At 40.5% G+C, this 21,380-nt stretch overlaps 1 protein-coding gene across 2 annotated transcripts in view; it reads left to right on the top strand.

Moving 5' to 3' along the window:
- Positions 1 to 21,380, top strand: part of Arl15 (ARF like GTPase 15) — a 375,043-nt gene that overhangs the window by 102,857 nt on the left and 250,806 nt on the right. The window lies entirely within an intron of this gene.

Genomic DNA, 21,380 nt, shown 5'->3' with positions numbered 1-21,380 from the left:
ATTTGGGGATCTCGGTATTTACAGTTGTCATGCTCCAGGATATTCCATCTCCAAATTATTTCGTTTTTTTTTTTTCTTTTAAATACAGTTTTGTTTATTAAGCGTCTTAGTTAAGGTTTCACTACTGTGAACAGACACCATGACCAAGGCATCTCTTATAAGGACAACATTTAATTGGGGTAGGCTTACAGGTTCAGAGGTTCAGTCCATTATCTTCTAGGTGAGAGCATGGCAGCATCCAGGCAGGCATGGTGCAGAAGGAGCTCAGATCAGTTCTACATCTTCATCTGAAGGCTGCTAGCAGAATACTGGCTTCCAGGCAGCTAGGATGAGGGTCTTATAGCTCACACCCACACCTATTCCAACAACTCCACACCTACTTCAAGAGGGCCACATTTTCTGATAGTGCCACTCCCTGGGCCAAGCAAATACAAACCATAACATTAAGGTAAAACGGATTGGCTTTATAAACATATATCTGGATAATTAATACAGATTCACTTGAGCTACTAAGGTGGATCAAATACTGACTAGGCACCTAGCACGTCTAGGTGTAATACATGTGTTGATATAATTACATTTCTGACAAAATTTATTTAAAATAATAGAGTGTAAATCCTATAGAACTACTTAACAGGTAGAATTCATACAAATAGGATGCTTGAGGCACTAGCATATGTCATGGACACATGGCTAGAGACCAGATAAGGATGCTACAAGATTTGTAGTCTTGTGCATTTTTGGTTTGATTTGCTTGTTTGTGAGACAGGTTCTCCTATAATCCAGACTGACTTGTTAACTGCTAGCCATGTAGTCAAAGTAACCTTGAGCTTTTGGTCCCCCTGCCTCCACCTCTTGAATGCCACTGTGCTCAGGGATTTATTGTTTTAGATGGTAGGCTAATTTTGGTGATGTACTTGCCTTTAAAAATGATAAATGCCCATTCATGAAGTATATGACTAGAGCATAGAATTTCATCAGCTGTCATGAACAGAAAGGCTATACGGAGGAATAGGGTGATGTTCCCAGTTTTTATAACTTGCTTTGGCAAAAGGGCTCTAGTGTCTATGATCTTTGCAGGAGAGGAATCCTGGCTTGTGTGATTCTCATAGGTGAGAAAGAAGGGTAAGAGAGAAGATGAGAGAGACCTTGATCTTGAGGCTTCTAAGGTCTTTGGTGTCCTTCTCTTCCAAGCTCTCAACAAGCCAGAGTGTCGTACTTTGGAGAGATGTTTTTGAGTCCCAGTAAAGTCATGGGTGCTGGAGAGGAGGAAACTGGCAGAAGATTTTAGAGGAGCTTGTGGCTTTTATCTTGAGTGCGACAGACATGGGGGGCTTGGAGGTTCTTCACATGAGAAGTGACCAATGTGTTTTAACAAGACGGCTGGCTACCGTGTCGTAAATAGATTGTAGGAGGTTAGAGTGGAAACGGAAAGCCAGTGAAAAGCTCTTGCAGTAATCAAGCAGCAGATGATAGCGGGCTGGACGAGAGTGAAGAGGGTGGGGTGATGAGAAGTAGTTGGATTCTGGATCTATTTTGAAGCTGTTGTTGACAGGATTTCCTGATGGGTTGGACATGCGGTCTGAGGTGGGGAGAAGAAGTGCCAAGGATTATTCTAGTTTCTGGCTTCAGCAATGAAAGAGCAAAACAAACAAACAAACAAACAAACAAACAAACAATAAATAGTTGTTAACTTCAAAGAGGTGACTTGGAGAAGGAACGTGTTTGGGATAAGCTATAACGTTATTTTCCCCATAGTTTTCTAAACTGTAAAATACACAGAACATACAGTGCTTAAAGATTTTAAGTGTAGTATAATGGCTTTAAGTTGCTTTGTCATGATGTGATGCCATCAATGTCATCCAGCTCTATGATGTCCCATCTTTATAGCAAAGAAATTGTATACCAGTGTCTTTCTATTCTTGTCTGCTAGTTCTTGCTGCCACCGCTCGGTATTGGCTCTTTGGTTTTTCTGTCCTCAGCTACTCACATAATCAGAATGACAGCTTTGGGCATCTTTTGAAATTGGTTTCTTTCACAGAGAGTTATGATCTTGGGATTGATCCAGACTGTAACACACGTGAGGTTTTTTTTTTTTTTTTTTTTTTTTTTTAAAGACTAAATAATATTGTAGTGTATGCATAGCCTGCAGTTTTGTGTATCTTTATAGCTATCCATAGACGCAGACACAGGACCGCTTGCTTCTGTGTTTCACCTCTTGCTGTCAAGGCTGCAGTGAACACGGAGGTACAGATATGTCTTTGAGATAGACTCGGAGGTTGCATACTGGATCATAGAGTGAGTCTCTTGTTGATTTCTATAGAAACTGCTCTGCTGTTTTCCCTGATGACTGTAGTACTGTATGTTCAACTCCTGTATTTTTGTTTGTGTGTACATCTGCATAATGCATAAGTTGGAGTCCCAAACTCAATATATTAGTATTAAGAAGCAAGGCCTTTAAGGCCTTTAAGAAGAAGGGCACCGTGATTAAAATCTTTCGGTGCACTTATAAGCCGTCTATGTATCTTCTTTGGAGAAAAGTCTGCTCTATGTTTGAATGTCTTTAGGTCCAAATTTAGTTAAATTTTGTGTATTTTGTCTTTCCTGTGTTACTGTAATTAGAATTATTTTCAATTTTTTTTGGAAGTAGCATCATTGGGACTGGAAATATGGCTCAGTGAGTCAAGTGCTTCTTGTGCAAGTCTGAAGACCTGAGTTCGAATCACCAGCTCGCAGTTAAAAGCTAGATGTGGTAATACGTGTCTGTAATTCTAGCACAGGAGGGGCTAGGCAGAGATAGTGGATCCCTGGGCCTCCCTCACCAGCCAGTATACTCAAAATAGGGAGCTCAGGTTAAATGAGGGTCTCTAGTTCAACAAATCAGATGAAGATGCAGTTGGTGAAGACACACTGATATCTAGTTGCAACATTGGTCACATAGGCATGCATGGATAATACACAGATGCACACACACACACACACACACACACACATACACACACACACCATTGTGAACACAAGCACATCACTGTATGGATTTTGTTGTTGAGGGTTAGGAATTATTTACATTATTGATCTCTTATCAGATGAGGTTTTGACATTTTTTTTTTCCATTCAGTGATGTATTATTTATTGCCACATTGCTGCAACAGAAGCAGTTTAAGGAAGGAAAGCTTTGCTCAGGGTCTCGGGCCTGCATGGTCCATCACAGCCACACAGATCTGATCACCTGATCACCTGTGTAGACAGTCAGGAGGCTTAGAGATGACTGCTGGCATGCAGCTTGCTTCTTCCCTTTCATTCAGTAGACCACACAGTAGACCACACAGCCCATGGAACAGAGCCGCCCACATTTAGGGCAGTCTCTCAATCTCAGCTAACTTAATCTAGATGATTTCTCACAAACGCCCCATGATTTGTCTCCATGGTGATTCTAAACCTGTCAGATGGACAGTCGAGATACACACATGGCATTTTTTTTTCATACTGTTGAGTTTTTGAAATTCTGAACATCCGCATTTACGTGTGCCTCGACTTTGATGTCAGACCTAGGAAAGGATTGTCAAATGCAATATTATGAACTTTAGTTTGAATTACATAGTTTTAGGTCTTACATTTTAGGACTCTGACCCAGTTCACAAAGTCAACTGTTCTACGTGGTATTAAATGGGGGTGGGGACGGTTTTTTGTTTTCTTTTCAGGTGGATATGCAGTTTTGTTTAGAATACGGTCTTGTGTTCATTGAATAGTCTTGAGGTCCTTGTCTATCATTACTTGGCCATTCAGATCAGGGTCTAGTTCCGTCCATTGGTTTATGTCTGTCTCTGTGCCACTACTACACCATTTTTGATTACTGTAACTTTAAGTCCTGAGGTCAACTCCAACCCCTTTGGTTTTATTTTGTCTGTGTTGTCCCTTGAGATTCCATATGAACTTACGTCACAAAGACATCATGGGAAATACCTATGCACCGCACAGATCCTGTAGAATGCTTTGTGGGGAGCTGACAGGGCATCAGTGCAGATGATGTAGCTTCACTTATATCTTCTTTATTTTTATTCATCGTTGTTTTGTATTTTTCATAGCATAAGTCTTTCGATTCTTTGGTTTAATTGATGATCCATTTTATCACTATTATGCTACTAGAATTGCAGTTGTTTTTGTAAGATGGCCTTTGGCAGCATAGAGGTGTGCAACTGCCGATCATGGTTGGCTTTGTAGAATTTCATTCTAATTGGAAGGGTTTCCCACATTTAAGGTATCATCCACAAATGGGTAATTTCACTTCCTCCTTTTGAATCTGGATTCTTCTGGTTTTTGCTTTTTATTTTAAATTTAGTTGCTCTGGTTATAATTTCCAGTTATGTACACATTAGACGTGATGAAAGCATGTACTTTTTCCTCTGGTCATTTAAAAAGATTTCAGTCTTTCACCATTTGAATGTGACACGTATAGTTTAAGGTGACTTCTGTGTTGATATAGATTCCTTGCATGTTTATTGAGTATTTTTAAAATTATTAAATGTTACTTAATTTTCCACTATTACTTGATGTCAGTTTTGTCTTTCATTCTGTTACTGAATGGTATGTCATTACATTTTTATAAAAGGAACCATTCTGGCATTCCAGATATAAATTCCATTTGATAGAGATATATAGAGATAGAGAAATAGATACATTTTATGTATTAATGAATTTAATTTGCTAGTATATTTGAAGTAAGTGTATCAGTGTTGACCACAGATACATATTTTTCTTGTGTCTTTGCCTGGTTTTGGTATCCAGGTAATGGCGATTATACAAAATAGTTTGACGTATCCCCTCCTCTTCAATTAACACTAGTTCCTTAAGTGGTTTGTGGGAATATTCCAGTGAAGCTGGATTTCATTAGGAGATTTTGACTATTTTTGCAATCTTTTTTTTTTTTTTTTTTTTTCTGATCATAGTCCAAAATACAGAGTCTCTGTTTCTTCATGAGTGAGTCTTGGTTGTTTTCTATTTCTAGAAACTTGTTCATTTTCCTGGGTTATGCTGTTTCTTGGAATATAATTATGTATAGTACTCTAATCCTTCTCACCTCTGTAGAGTGACGTGATTTATTGCTTTTGTTTCTGATTAGTAGTTAGAACCCCCACCCACTCCTCTCCAGAGTCCGTCTATGTGTAAATCTCTCAGTTGTGTTAATCTCTTGGAAGAACCATTTGGCTTCATCAATTCCGCTGCAGTTTTCTATTGTTGACTCTTTGTTTGCCTCCCCCTCCCTGCCCATCCTTCTCTTTCTTCCCCTTGTATTCTTTATTTCCCTCTCCTGGGAAGAATAATGAGCAGCACGATTTATGCCCTTATGTGATCATCTAACAGCAAGGAGAAATTTGGTGCAGAAGCCAAAGAGGCCCGCTTGTGCAATGTTCTTGGGTAGACTTGAGGGAAGGCAGCTTAGCTTAGTGGAGGGATGAATTTTGATCAGCACAGGATAATGTGTCCATAAAGTTGGCCTTAACGTGTCCTTAGCTTTAGACTGGAAGACAGTAAAATGCCAAGGAAATGCAAAGGCAGTGAGCTATTGGAATGATTTAGGGGAGATGTCAGTGAATAAATATATATATATATATATATATATATATATATATATATATATATATATAACTTGGATCTAGATGCCATGGTTAAGACACGGTATTTCTGTTGCAGTGAGTTGGGAAGCATTCTCTGCAGATTGGCGTGAGCAGCCAGGAGGAAGCCAGTGACTTGCTGGCAGAAGGCTTTAGTTGAAGAACAGGAGCTTCAGTCTAGGGTTAGAGCCCTGACCAAGGTGTCTGAGTCCCTGGATCCGATCCCCAGAACTGCCAAAAAGAAGTCTGTTTGAAATTTTGAATTATGCATACACGCAATGTAGTAAATAAGTTCACGTTGTTGGTACTTTGATAATGAGTTCAAGATAATATTGTTTTCTTAGAGTCATCAAATTGAATAATTGATTTAAACAGGAACTTATAAGTTTTTTTTTGTTTGTTTTTTTTTTTTAAAAAAAACCTAGGAGAATGTTCGAAAACTTACTATTCACTAAATTGGGTAGTAGTTTATAGAAGTCATAAGAATTTAGTACTTGGAAACATTTTCTGTGTGAAGTGTTTGAAGTACTTTAAAAATAAATTCGGATGTACTATGTTTAGAAATGTTAGTTAAAAGTCTGGAGGGAGTATGACAGAGTTTGTTAATGAGGTTAACTGTTAACCGAAGCCCTTCTTAAATGTGATTTCTGTAATTTACTAGATTTACGAGCAATTGGATTTATAAGCTAAAGGTTTTAAACTTCCAGTTTTAACAATTTAAACCTTAATTTGCCCAAACAAGAATCTTTTCTGTACAGGAATACCTGAAAACTTTCCCTGTGTGTGCACAGCCTCTCGCCTGTGGATTTAGGTCACCTGGTGGTTGTCATGTAAACTCTGACTCCTCCTAAAATGACTCAGTTATTGCTCTGCTCCGTGTTGGTTTCTAATGCTGGGCATACAAAATTTATAACCACAATTTTAATTTTTTTCCCCATCCTGCATCCTAAAAACCTCAACATAGATACCGCCTTCATCTTAATATAGTCATTATAAGGGCTGTCTGCTAGGCTCTCTCAGGAAACAGCATTTTCAAATTAGCAATGTGCAACGTCTTTAAAAAGCTGATGCCACTTCTATTTTCAAAGGTGTGGACAGGATATCAAGATGATCCCTTGTCCCACAGGAGCAAAGAGCTATTTTTGGACCTCATTGGTGGAGAGGCTCCATGGAGGGTCTGACAGTGTCAGGTGTGATGTGAGCCAGCTCTGTGGTACATCCCCGTTGCTTTCAAGAAGAAAGCAAAGTTGGAGGAATCGCTTGATTTCATTCTTCTCTTCTGTACTTTATTGGCTGTAACTAGAAACTGCAGTGCATGAGTGCCCACTGATGCAGTCTGTGGAGACCAGCCTCCCAGCTCCAAAGAAGGGTAGAGACTGGTTGGGGGCCTGCAAGCCAGTGTTCAGGAAAGACCATAGTGGGCTATTCTTCCTGGGACATGTTCTAACTAGGGGTCCCCAACCATGTGCTTATTCTTTTGTTTGTGGCTGTGCTCTTCAGTCCTTTTACTATGGAAGATTCTGGTTGAATTATTCCCCCCTCCCCACATTGCTTGTGGTACCCTCTGTTTATTCAGTAATAGTGCCCCTGGTAACACATTGGAATACCATTGATTTGCTTTATGAAGATAAACATTCGGGAAATGTTTAGGAATTGTGTGAAACCTGAAAGGTGCAAATATTTAAAATACAATGAGTTAATAGCAGGTGGCCTTTTAATATGGTATACTTGGGTTTTTTTTTTTTTTTTTTTTTTTTTTTTTTTGTTTAATCTTTTGAGTTCCCATTGACTTAAATAAAACAAATATTGGGTTCCTTTTCTGTAGGTCTTTGAAAGTCACCAAGGTACCTTTCAGTCTGCCGTCTGGCTGAAGTTTACTTTGCCACTGAGGCCACATGTGTCAGGGTTAGAGATTATCAAAGTATTCAGGGCTCTCTGTGATCTCCCTCCACATTTGTATTATTGGGTGGAATACATATGTGTGCATGCACATGGGCAGACCAGCACACATGCCCTTGTATTTGGGTATGGAGGCCAGAGGTAAAATTACACTGTCTCCTTCTATTGCTCTTTCCATTAAAAAAAATTAAATAGATGTATGTATGTGTTTGTGTGCGTGTGCGTGTGTGTGTGTGTTGCTTACATGTATATCTGTCTGCCTTCTACATAACTGGTACTTGCAGAGGTTAGTAGAGGGCAGATCCCAAGGAACAGGAATTGGGGACGGTTGTCCGCCACCATGTGGGTGCTGGGGACTGATCCCCAGTTCTTTGGAAGAGCAACAAGTTCTCTTAACTACCAAGCCATCTCTCTAGTGCCCAAGCATTATTTTTTGAGACCAGGCCTTTCACTGAAATTGGACTTCACTTATTGGCTAGCTTGTCTGGCCTGTGAGTCCCTTGAGTCCCTTGTCCCTGCCTCCCAGATGGCCAAATTTTTATGTGGTATCAAGGGATCCAAACTCAGGTTCTCGTGCTTGCTCAGTAAGCCTTTTCCCTATCTCCTAACCTGGCGAACTCCATCTTAAAACATTTCTGTACTGCCTATCCTTAGGCCTTGGGAGTTTCAATAGCTAGTTTCTGCTTGGGAGGGATGAGATTCACATTTTTCATTCACATTTGGTCAAACTGTATTTGTTGTGTCTTCTCTTATTGACTTGTTAATTCACATTTTTTTTTTCTGTGAGAGATCGTTTGTGGTTTATAGTAAAAGAGCTAGTATGTGATTAAACACTTTAAAATATATCGTTTCAAATCATATGCTTTAGGATACCTTGTTCTTTGTATTACTTTGGCCAAGGACATACTAGGAATATGCAAGAAATTTAAAATTTATAAGGTTGAAAAGAGAGCTGTGGATTTTAGAAGTGTTACCAGTTAAGATAATTTGAGGGCAATTTAACAATTTTTCCACCTGATCTCCTTCTGATGATATGACTATAAGGCATTATTTTAATATATGCAGAATTTATTTAGACCAAAATGATCTCAGATTTTTCTATTCCTGTAAATTTTTTCTGGTGATGTCTTTTCTTTTCTGTCTATTTCTTCCTCCTCCTCCTCTTCTTCCTCCATCCTCCTCCATTCTCCTCCTCTTTTTTTGTTTTGTTGGTGGTGCTGGTGTTTTTGTCTTCTTTTGAGGTTTCTCTGTTTTCTTGGCTGACCTAGAACTTGCTCTGTAGAGTTCCAAACTGGCTTGAACTCATAGAGATCCATCTGCCTCTGTCTCTCAAGTGCTGGGATTAAAGGTGTGTGCCACTGTGCCTGGCCATCTTCATTTTTGTAGTTTGATGTATGTTAGATCCTCTCCATACATTTTTATATGCTTTCCGTCAGTGATGAATATTTTTCGTTTTGCAAACACTGTCTCTTGTTGTCCATAAATAATTTTCTTAAGGATCTTTCCCCTTAAACCTATTTTAACTATATAATTGATATCAATACTAAGGTCAAATAATCATAAATATGTCCTTTCTCGTTTATGAGATGCCAAAGAAGCTATGGGATCTATTTAGAATGGAACCATAATATTTTATACAGAATATTATAAATTGTTTCCAAACAGTCATCAAATGAGGCATAATATCTTTAAAAAAAAAAAAAAAAAAAAAAAAAACAAATCTAATGCAGCGATTTTCAACCTTCCTAATGCTGGGACACTTTAATACAATTTTTCTTGTTGTGGTTACCCCGATCATAAAATTATTTCATTGCTACTTCATAACTGCAGTTTTGCTATTGCTACGAATGGTAATGTAAATATATGATATGCAGGGTATCTGATATATGACTCCCAAGGGGGTCACAACCCATAGGTTGAGAACCATTGATTTAAGCATTTTCCTTTCATTTCCCTTGCCCTTTAATTTAATTTCCCTTTGTCCCTTTAATATGACAGTTTACTGCAAAGTTTTAAATCTTATTCTCTTGGGAAAGCTAAGTTCGCTAGCCAAAGACAGTGTTTGATTTCTTACCTATTTGGTGTTAACTGTAAATGCACTTGTTCTGGTTCTTCACATGTTCCAGATAAGCAGTTTTAACAGTTGCTTCATGATTATGGTATTTTCTGCAATTTGGAAAAGGGAAACCTGAAGGATTCAGTATTCCATACTAGCTAGATAAATATGTGGAAAGCCAGAATGGATTTATTTAAAGTAAGTAAATAAATGACTGTGTGCATGCATACATGCCTAGAAACTCAGTCACACATCCTTTAGGAGTTTAAGAGGTTTTATATGTTTCTAGTTTCTAGTGACAGCAGTAACCCAGACTGCCCAACCGTGCCTTTGTTTTTAGTTGAGAAAAAATAGGTGCTACCCTGGGCTCCATGGGTCCCGGGTGTCATTTTGCCTGCTGTCAGATATGAACGTCAAGGCAAAGCCACACGAGTATCAAATGATATAATGTATCAAGATGAGTAAGGAAAGGGGAGAGAGAAGGCAGAGGTCAGGAAGGCTGAGTAAGAAGACAAAACCCATTTGCCCAGCAAATCCCAGCTTAGTTTGCTCTCTCGCCTCCGTCCCGGCTGGTTGGCCTTCCTCCTCAGGAGGCTGTGGTTTCTGTCGGAATGTCTATGGAAGTGGAACATAAGCAAATCTTGTTCTAATTTGTATCTATAAAGTCAGCTCTCTGATATACCATAGACCACAATGTAGACTTGAGAGTCTGCTGGGCTTTCCTGCAGATGAATGCTAGGTATTCTACAGCATACTGTAACAGCGTAAGAGTCAGAGGTCCTTCTTTTCATTGATACTCTAAAAAAAATTTTTTTTCCCTCAACTCCATGGCAGCCAGGGTCTGGGCTGAGCCAGTTGGATGGTCTCTGGCTGGAGCATTGAGTTCTGCTGCGGCTGTGGCAGAGCTGGGTTTAAGCCAGCAGCCAGTCAGGGTTAGGTGACCAAAGTAGCAGTGACCACTGTGGTAACTAACACTCTGGGTTTCTTGGTTCTTGGGAACCTGTGAGTCTTTTTACTCGTTCTGTGAATTACCAGGCTCCCGGTATATCATTTTTACATTCTTTGCAATCAGAGAAAAATACTCAGTGTACTCATGTCTCATAGTTTTCTGTTGAGTGTGAGCAGTCCTTTGATAGAGTGTGTGCTTCGACAGCCGCTGCCCCCCCCCCCCCGACATCTTGAAAGATGGTACTTGAATATTCTAATACCTTTGTCAGTTTGTTATAAGATTCTCTTACCATCTGTAAGGTATGTGTTCTTATATGACTTTTACGGAATAAAGTACTAAAAAACATTTATGACATAAATATAATTCCATATGCTTTCACTTTTTTGAGGTGTGAACAGATTATTTTTTTTTATTGGTATCCGGTTTTGGTAAGTGATTTGTGGGTGCTGAAGAAAATCTGTTGATATCTCATAGGCGGTTTCAGTTGTCTGCCTTAGTCCTGTGCTCAGCTTTTGCGCGTGATGTTTGATCATAATGAAAAGTGCCTCTTTAATAAAACACACCTTTAAATAACTCAGATTAATTCCAGCTTTTAAAGTGAGAAGATGTCTTGAACCACCCCTGCTGCCAGCTCAGCTGTGGATCTGAGATATCCAGCTGTGCCCTCTCTGCCTTTTTCATCACCGATAACAGACTTTGTGATCAGAATCTGTCTGGCACGTGTGCTGATGTGTGAGGAGGGATAACATCTCGCTCACTGTATTGGCTCCTCACCACTAGACCATAGTAAACATTTGTCTTTGTCAGCAGCTAAAGCAGCGTTCTTTGAGGATGCACAGGGATTGAATATGCCTCTGCCCTTAGCCTTTTGTCTGAGTCTTCCTATTGAGTGACTTACTGTCCAAGAACCAATTTAATATTAGGATAGACTAGTATGTTTAAAACTTGCCTTTGAGTTTTCCTTTTCTAAGGCAAGAAAATAAAATTCTGTGCTCTCACATTATATTAATATTATATTATATAATGAGTAATTTTAATTGATTTTACTATAGTAAACCAGAAGAACTGACTGCCTTTGTTATTAGTCACCACTGGCATTTGGTGTTTATCAGCTCTTTGATCAATGGATGAATAAATAAACCCTAAACATGAATTATGTTTAATTATATGTCATGAAAAGAATCAACAAAAGTCAATGTTCTTTAGGAAAACAATGGTCTAAGTAAAAAAATAAAAAGACAAAATAAAACTTCATTATAATAATGATAATACCAATTAATTGTTAATTGTTATATACTATGCTTTCATTTGGTAAATAATACCTTGTACACTCCAGTGATCCCCAGAGGCGATCTTATTTCCTAGATTAGGCGATGGCCATCACTGAAATAACTCATCTTGGTGGCTCTGGGGCTGTCCATTTTAGGTTTATCTCACACACATTTAATCAAAGTGGTACACTTACTGGGGCATACGTGTCCCATGGCCAGTTGGATGCTGGGCCAGATATCCTGTTCTAAAGTTGAACTAGTACCTTCATGCAATTGCTCAGATGATTCAGTGGGGGGAGACGGACAGCAAATGCACATGACAGAACGAGGGTGTTGTGGTAGTGAAAGAGGGAAGAAGCCAAAGAAGAACATAAAGAACATCATTCAGGTTAGACTGAGGAGCACAGAAGTTCTAGGAGATAGGAATGAACTTTGAATACTGCAGAGAGAGATGGCGGGCATTGATAGGTAGGCTTCTTAGATGACATGGAGCAAGTAACCGAGTATGTGGTTCCCATTGGGTCCAAGCATATAGTGGGAAAATAATATAAAGAATTGTTATTGTATGTTGTATGTGTGTGTGTGTGTGTGTGATTTTTGTTGTTGTTATTGTTGTATCAAATCCTGTTTTATATGATTTACAGACATTTCATGGAACCAGAGATGACAGCTAAGGCCAGATTTAAAAAAAAAAAAAAAAAAAAGAGCTTTGTCTGCTCGTATATTGTATCACCCTCATAGATACAGATGGTTACAAGAATATTTTAAGTCATGAAAATGGTTGTGTGTGTTTTAGAGAGATCATAGCCTTTTGGAGATGGGAGAGAGTAATGCTTGAGGTAATGACATCAGCAGACACCATAATTGTCCTGAGGACAGTTCTGACCAAAGGCCTAAGGAAGTAAGTGCAGAGGTGGGTAGATGTATAGGAATCGGAGACTCTGGAGTATGTGGGAGTGAGCTTTATTTTTGTGGAGCCCAACAACTTAAGCAGAAGAATAGACTTTCCTGTTAAGGACTCTAAGATGAAGATGTTCATAGAATTTATTTTCTTCTTTGGCATTGCAAGCCTCTCAGTCTGAAGTTCTGTAGCGTTAAGAGAGGAAAGAACTTGGTTGAGCCCCTTCCTAGTAGCTTTGGGTGACACTTCAGTTCACCTGAAGGATGGAGATCAGGGAGCTGGTTCTCTTGAAATGTTTTTAAGATCTGACTCATTCCAAATGCATAAACTATAGAAAGAAATGCTTAACATGTTTTGTTTTGTTTTGTTTTGTTGTTTTTTGTTTTTTGTTTTTTTTTTTTTTTGTATTTTCAAGACCTACTTTCTGTTGAGAAACGTTCTGTTCGCATAATGGCGGTGGTGGTGGGATATATGAAATGTATTAGTGTTTCATTTTTGACTAAATTTCTATTTCTTCACTCTTTAAGGAAAAAAAAATCATATATTTTCTAAAACTGATGTAGGCGAAGCCCTGTTAGGGAGATGCCTTTGAAAGCCTATAAAACTTAAGTTCTGTAACAGACAACTATGCCTAGGGATTGCATCACTGGTTTTAGTGAATAGTTCTGCCGTTATAAAAGTTTATGCTTAAAAATCAGATTTTCTGTCCAAGTATTATGAGATAAAAATCCTATGTTAAAAATAAGAAGCATGTATTTTTATATTTTTAGTTTAGCTTCCCTTTTGAATCTCCTAGTTTTTTTCATTTTGACTCTTACCTCTCTGAGCTGTGTAAACCGTGCGACAGATCTCCCAAGTCTGGATAAACAGGAGTATATGAGAATCCTGAATTGGTCTCTTTAAATCTAGTTGTTCCATACATGCCCTAACTTTGAAAACCCCACTTCCGGTTAATCTTGAAACACCCGCATCAGGCCTGGTGAATGCTCCTCATCAAGGATGGCCACCGATATGCAGATGCAGACCGAGAGCCACGTGGGCCCCTGGTCTGGCTCAGCGCGGCAGGTCTGGCTCAGTGCGCCAGGCAGCACTCTGTTCCATTCAGAGCCTCAGATGTCTGCCCCTCTGCAAAGCTGTGAGGCCAGTGTCTATAGCTGCTAAGCATGAAATCCCCTGCTTCTGTTTGTTTCTTTTGTTGCCACGAGTTAATAGGGACAGAGACAGGAGACAGCCCAGAACAAAGCAGAAATAATGGAGTATTTCACCCCAAAAGAGGAATGTGGGTTGAGAAATACAAAGGGTACTGCAAAGACAGACTTATGTCCGGGAGGCACTGTGGTGTATCTGGTAGCAGCTCCAGCCATGGGACAATCCCAGACCAGAGCCTTCATCTGGGAGCTCCCAGCCTACATGGCCCAAAGGTTTGACCCATCGTCTGTGAAAACAGTTTATTGTTTTTCCCACTAGGGTTTTAAAGGGCAGTGGGATTTTTTTCACCTCAAAAAGTGGATTGCTCTTGCCAGGCAGGGAAGTCTTCCGGGCTGTCTGCCGTTCAAGGGCGACAGTATTCCGTCCCCCTGCTTAGTATTTTTGTTGCGTTTGGTGAGGTTTTGATCTTACACTCTTCTCACATGTTTGCAAGAACTCGGGGGCTTCCACGGCTATGGGACATGTTTGACATTCATTTATCGTCTTCCAGATAGAGACTGGCTTCAAGAAGGCATGTTCCTTCTAGATCATTGTCTTATGCATACATTTCGGTGAGATCTGCCTTATTCAAGGATTTTCCCTCCCATAGCTCCTTCAATCAGCTTCATTTGTCTTTCTTATTAGCTTACTTTATCGAAGCAAAATTTACATACACACAATATATATATATGTATACATATATATGTACATATATGCATATACATTATATGTGTATATATGTACATATATACATATATATGTATATATAAAACAAAATAACATATATTTAAAGGACTGTCATAGTAGATAAGTGGTGTCTTTTCCAAGGGCGAAAAGGGCTTAAATGAACGAAGTGGATTGGCCAAGCCTCTCTTCTCTTTCCCTGCTGCCTGCTTTAGAGTGTTAGTGGAACAGGCACAGGAAGTGATGGACGGAGAAAGGGGTGTCAACACAGCATCATCACATCCTTGTCTGGAATGAAAGGCACATCATGATAAAGCTGCCAGTGCAGGGGAAAGGAATGTGAGTCGTGGCGCCGTTGTCAGGTGTCTTTCACTTCAATCAAGCCATCAGCCTTTTCTCTAGGTCTCTCTGACTTCTTCAAAACAACTGAACCATCCCATTTATGATGCTCTGGTCCCTGGGTCTAGATGTAGCAGTTCCCAACATCTAAGGACATGAGCCAGGAGTCTGGAGGAACTGAACAGCTCCTGCCCCAGCCCTGACTCTTTGTAGTGCCTGGCAGCAGCATCTTACTACCTAGGTTGCCCTTAAGAGTGACTCTGAAGTTGCTTTTCCATGGTACACTCTCAGATGTGAGGATTGAGATTTCCAGAGGCTCCAGAAAGTTCTAGAGGTTCCAGAAACAGTTCTGGAGCTAGACTGCTGGGACCTGAATTCTGTTCGTAGTAGACAAGCCACCTCACCTCTTTGAACCTCAGTTTTCTGGTCTTGAAATCAGAATTATTGAATTAATACTCCACAATTACTTGTACTTGGGTTGAACTTAGACTGCCTTCTTTTTCTTCCTTTTTGACCTATGTGGCACCCAGGAGTCCTGATCCTGATGTCTCTCTTCTGCAGAACTTAAGCAGTTCAGACACATCCTTCCACACATTTGGAATTGATTTGTATTTTGTACTGCATTACATTTTCAAAAGACAGACTCATGTTTGATTATTTTGAGCACTTATGAAGCCATTTCTAACACTGTTAATAAAATGAGTGGGGTGTGTGTGGGGGACCCAACAACAACAAAGACAACAGTTTTAGAAGTTAAATGTCCCTCCACAGGTAGTAGGCATGTATCATGCATACATGTAAAATATTTAATTTTTAGAAAGACAAAAATGTAAAAATAACATCCACTGGCCTCTTTCTCATTTTGAGTCCAGGCTGGGTGAGACACAGATGTAGAAAGAGGTGAGTTTTCTTTTATGGTACAGCCTTGACTCAGAGATGTCTCATGAATCTAACAAGCATTTCCTAAGTGTTGTGCTCAGTGCTGTTCTTGTATTAAAAAAGAAAGGAAGGAAAGAAAGAAAGTAAGAAAGAAGGAAAGAAAGAAAGAAAGAGGAAGGAAAGAAGAAAGAAAGAAAGAAAGAGCGAGCATGACTATCTGTTGCAGAAACCATCAGGTTTTTTTTGGGAGGGTGGGGGGGCGTCTGGTGAGGCCCATATTTAAATAACGAAAAAACTGTGGCTTCGGCAGTATCTGTGTGGCTGGGAGAAGACCTGAAGCTGGCTGAAGAAAACTTTCCAGCAACTATAGAAGCTTCAACCGAATTGGAGTCGTGCTCAGAATAAACTCTCGTATTCATGGTGTAAAACAGAGCATTGATTGAAACACATGCCATGTCCCACAAGGCTGGGAATTTCATGCCACAGGATGGTCGGGAATCCTGGCAGTGCAGGGCAATGCCAGAGCACAGCTTTCCAGCAAGCCTCCCATCCAGCAATATGTGGTGCCAGGATAATTCTCTGGCTGTTTGGATATCTGGCCACTCTCAGAATCTATAAAAGTTTAGCTTTTAGAACCACCAATGAAACTAAAAATGGATATATCCTTGGGTTTGAGTGCATATTTCTATCAGCTGGTAAATTCAGTAGGGGGAAAAAAAAAAAAAAAAAAAACACGTGGCAGTCTTACCTGCAGGGCTGGCAGTGTACACAGCACTAAGGAATGAGGAGGAGGAGGAGGATGAAGAAGTGCCTGCCCTCCCTGAAGTACTTTCAACAGGGGCTCAGCCAGTAGACAGAGAAGGGATGACCAAGATCATAGTAGTAAGAAGGCCAAGTGTTTGCGCTGTTTGAAGGACTACTGTGTAATTTGGAGAATAGTTGGAGTCTTCAAGGGCCAATGAAGTCCATAGCTACATGCCAAATGAGTACTTTGCAGCGCCGGTTCATTATGCAGAGATTCAACAAGTACCTACTGTGTTCTCTGCATGGCTGCATCTGCCAACTGTCTAACACTGTTCGCAACAAAAATGGGCAAAGCTTAAGACCCTGAGTATCTTACTGTAGGGCTGGCTACCAGACTTATCCAAAGCCCTGCTTTTACTCTTGAAGTCTTATTTGTTCTCAAATAATTTATTCTCAATACACACAACCTTCATCCTCTTTTCAAAAAGGAACAAGTAATAACTGACCCTGTGGAAAAAGGCTGAAATATTCTAGGCAAGGGGGTCGGTGATGGTGGCACCCCCTGAGAGTGGGATCACAATTCAGGCTGCTCTGTTCTTTGTCTCCTGCTGCATAGGGCCCTGGATTTTGTGTGCAGGTCCTGGGTTGAGAGCTAGGGTGGGGTTGGGAATATGAGTGTCTGCTCTGGGCTGATAGAAGGGGCTCCAGGCTGGGCTGTGTGTCGGGCTGCCAGACCCAGGGAAGCTAACTAGCAGCCAAGATACCTTAGGAAAGTGAGCATCAGGACGAATGGTTATTTGTTCGTCTGGCGCCTTTCTTCGGAGCATAAAGCATTGAACTCATGCTTCCTAACATCCCCCTGAAGAAAGGAAGTGGCAGATAGTGTTAAATGTTACTGGTTAATCATGGGGAAGCTGAAACACGGATAGGCTTATTTATGGGGCTCGAGCAGAGTCACACAATGCCGCAGTGTCTGGCCTGGGAATGAAGCCCGAGTTTGCCGCTCGCTGTCAGGACTGCCGACAGCATTGTGTCTCGCATTGTACAGGCATGAAAGGGGCTTACTCTTAACAATGCGAGGGCTGCTGTAGGAGACAAACACAGTGACCTTTGGTACAGTATAGTCTAGAGGCCAAAGTGAGTAATTTTAAGTAAATTGACTATAAGATCCAAAGCTTCATTAGGCTTTAAAACAAGAAACAAATGAAAACTCTGTACAGTTTTAGGAGCTGACTTAAAAAGTGCGAACATTCCTCCCAGCTTTGAAATGGCACAGACTTAAAAGTTCTATGTTGTTGGCTCAAATTATAGCACTTTCTCTGTTAACCATGGCATTTGTTTTCAATACATATGTATTTGTAGGTTTGTGGGATAGGTTTTAAATATTTTTTTTTGTAAGAATTACCAGTCCAACATTTTTTTTTTTCTACAGTGTTGTATTTCCCTAGTCTGAGCACAGCAGAAGGGTGAGGCTTTTTTTTTTCATTCAGATTGAGTTTGGGCTCCATCAGAGCTGGGGACTCCGGACAGTGGTGGGGTGTGCCCAGGGCATTGTCATTCTGGGTGACATTGCAGGCTGTGTGAGTCAGCCATGGGATGGAGCTGACACTCCGGGGAAGAAGAGAAGAGGAAAGAGAGCAGAATATTTTTGCTCAATTGTCTTCTGTCAGTGTTTGAGGCTTCCCGACATGAATCAAAAGATGATACAGATTTTGGTGGGCTTGGGTATAAAGTTGCTGTGTTCAGGATTTTAAAGAGAACATGGAAATGACATTGGATAACTTTGGGCAAAATCTGTCATATCTATCTATCATCTATGTATGTATCTATGTATGTATCTATGTATGTATCTATGTATGTATCTATGTTATCTATCTATCTATCTATCTATCTATCTATCTATCTATCTATCTATCTATCTATAGATGTGTGCATGCCACAGCATCTTTGTAGAGGTCAGAAGATAGATAACTTGTGGGAGTCAGCTCTCCCCTTCTACCACATGGGAATGAACTGAGGTCCTTCAGCTTGGTGGCAAGCACCTTTACTCATTGAACCATCCTGCCAGCCTCACACACTTCATGTTGTATTTAAGATTTATAGTAATTTGGTTCACATAGTGGGGCCAGTCCCCCTGCCCTCCAGGAGCTGGTCCAGAGGAACTATAGGAGAAGAGCTGAGGGAGCCAGGGTCTGGTTTCTAGAGAAATAAAGTCCTTCCTTGTTTCTTTAAACAAAGACCAAAGCAGCCAGTATAGAAGACCCCTCTTAATGTAAACAACTGCTAGCCATTGGCCACCATTAAGGAAATATCCATGCTCATGCAGAGGTCTGTCTAGTCACGAGGAGTCTAAAGGACCAGGAAGAGTCATGGACAGTGTGTGCCATTCTCCATGTGAGTCCAGAAAGTGATGTGCTGATGTAGAGAAAGCTATCAACTGTGTGGTCCTTGATCTTGTAGGAGAAAGCATAGTCGGAGTAAAGTAAAGGCCAAGGAAGAGTGACAATGATACCATGGTAGGGTGGGAAGCCATAGGAAGCAGCCTGAAATCATTAGGACTCCTCAGACTTCAAAAGAAGAGAGGAAGTTTGATTAGAGCTTAATAAATCTGTGTAGAATATGGATCATAAAATTGTCTACCAGAAGTCAGCAAAACCTCTTAAAAACTGGGGGAAAATGAACTTGGGGTAAAAATATCCTCTAGTGTACTCAGAAAGTAGATCTTGTACTTCAAAAAGTGGTCTTGGGGGGACTTGGCTAACTTCTGGTGTTGACGTGTAAAAGCCAAGGGTTTCTCTTACTTGGATACTTGCCTTTTGAACACAGGGGCCCAGAGATCAAGTATCCTCGTAGCCCTTGAGCTTTCTCTTCTCCTTTTAATGTAAACCTTAAATATCATTCCTTCTCCATCCAACTATGACTTATTGAGGGTAGCGTCTTTGCTCTGTCCACTGTCGGGCACTGGGGCTATGAGATAATATCGGACTCACGTGGTTCCCACAGTCTGGTGGGGAATGCTAAACTGTAATCATCTGTATGATGGATTTGCAGACATGCAATGAGAACTTGGCATCAGTTGCTAACACAGTCTCTGGTCAGAGCTGTCTGCTCCCAGGAAAGGGTGGTTAACCTGCAACCAAAGAGCCGTTGGCAAACCTCTGTGTTGGCAGCACAGAGGAGGGAACAGCATAGGCGAATGTCTCAGGTGACAGATACTCAGCAAGGCTTGGAAACAGTGGTCGACATGAGGTTGGAACCATGATAAGAGTTTACAACTACAGGTCAGGAGATGTCACTGAGGAAAGTTAAGCATATAGAATGGATTGTGTTTCCATGAACAGTCACAGTAGGTGCTGTGGAGAACGGAGGGCAAGGTTAAATATTTCTGGAACCAGTGGTAGAGTGGCGTTATCTAGGTAGACCACAGCCTTGGCGGAGAAATCCAATCCATGGACTCTAGAGTGGCAGTTCTCAACCTGTGGGTCATGACCCCCACAGGGCATAGCAGACATCCTGTGCATCAGATATTTACATTACAATTCATAACGCTAGCAAAATTATAGTTATGAAATGGCATTGGAAATAATTCTGTGGCTGGGGTCACTGCTACATGAACTGTTATTAAAGGGCTGCAGCCTTAGGAAGATTGAGAATTGTTTACTCTAGGGGCTATTTCAGTCGTCACATGGACTAGACTTGAGCACATGTTAGAAATGAGGGAGAGGAATACTCAGGCTTGATCATGAGAGAATGGCTGCCAAGTAGCACTCAGATCTTATCTGAGAGGAATCGCCACATCTTACAGTTCTTTTTTTCTCTATGGGCTCAGACAATCAAATGAGGAGTTTTCTTTTCTCTTTACTTGCGTTTCTAGTCTCTTACGAATTAATGTTCATTTCAAACAAATATGGGGAGCATTGAAAGTTCCGCAAAGTGGTGTATAGTCAACACCTTAACTGGATTTGAGATGAATTGAAATATCAAACATTTCACGAATGATAGCCTATAACTATAAACCCCTGTCTTGACTCGTGAAGACCAAGTAAGTTTGTGTGGCTCAGAAACTGTATTATAGTTTATAGAACCCCAAGGTCAGTTAACATCAAACCCAAGGTAGCAAAGACCAAGAGGGCATGGATTCTTTTGTGACAAGATTCTTTCAAAGTGTCATCAAAACAGTATGACAGTACTCAGAGGCACACCGTTCCTGTGTGCCCTGGCATCAGTGCCCAGTCCCAGATAACAGTCCAGAACTTGACCAGAGTCTTAGCGTTCTTCACTCAGCGTCACTGGTAGGGCTTTTCCATGTTTGCTTTCTCGCATGCTCCACCAGATGGAGGTGGGGGGAGTAAGAGACTTAGACTTTTTCTGAGCCAGTTAATTGCAGATTTCAAGACCCTTCACCTGCAAGTACTTCAGCATGTGTTTTCTCAGAACAACGACTTTTTTTTCTTACATAATGACAGCACGGTTATTTAATTCAGGAAATTTAACCTTATGCAACACTGTTATCTAATGTGCAGTCTATATTCAGTCCTCACTATTGTCCCAATAATGTCATTTATGGCACTTTCTTCCTCCCAGTTCAGGATCTAATCTAAGATGCATTGCAGTTCATATTATGTCTTCTGACTCTTCACAAGGAGTGGCTCCTTAGTCTCCGACTTTTGAGACAGTGGTAATTTAGAAAACAGACTAGGTATTATACAGGATGCTTCTGAGATTGGCTTCCTGTAACTTCCTCGTGGGTAGGTTTAAAGGATGTACACTAGTGGGATGCTGTTAGAACCCCATGCCTGTTGCTCCTGCCATATCTAGCATGGTGGCATTGTAAACAGGTCTCATGGTGGTTGTGTAA

Source organism: Arvicanthis niloticus, chromosome 19 (genome assembly GCF_011762505.2).
Source record: "Arvicanthis niloticus isolate mArvNil1 chromosome 19, mArvNil1.pat.X, whole genome shotgun sequence".
Taxonomy (NCBI): domain Eukaryota; kingdom Metazoa; phylum Chordata; class Mammalia; order Rodentia; family Muridae; genus Arvicanthis; species Arvicanthis niloticus.
The sequence above is the reverse complement of the archived record's forward strand: the minus strand, read 5'-3'. Positions and strand labels throughout refer to the sequence as shown.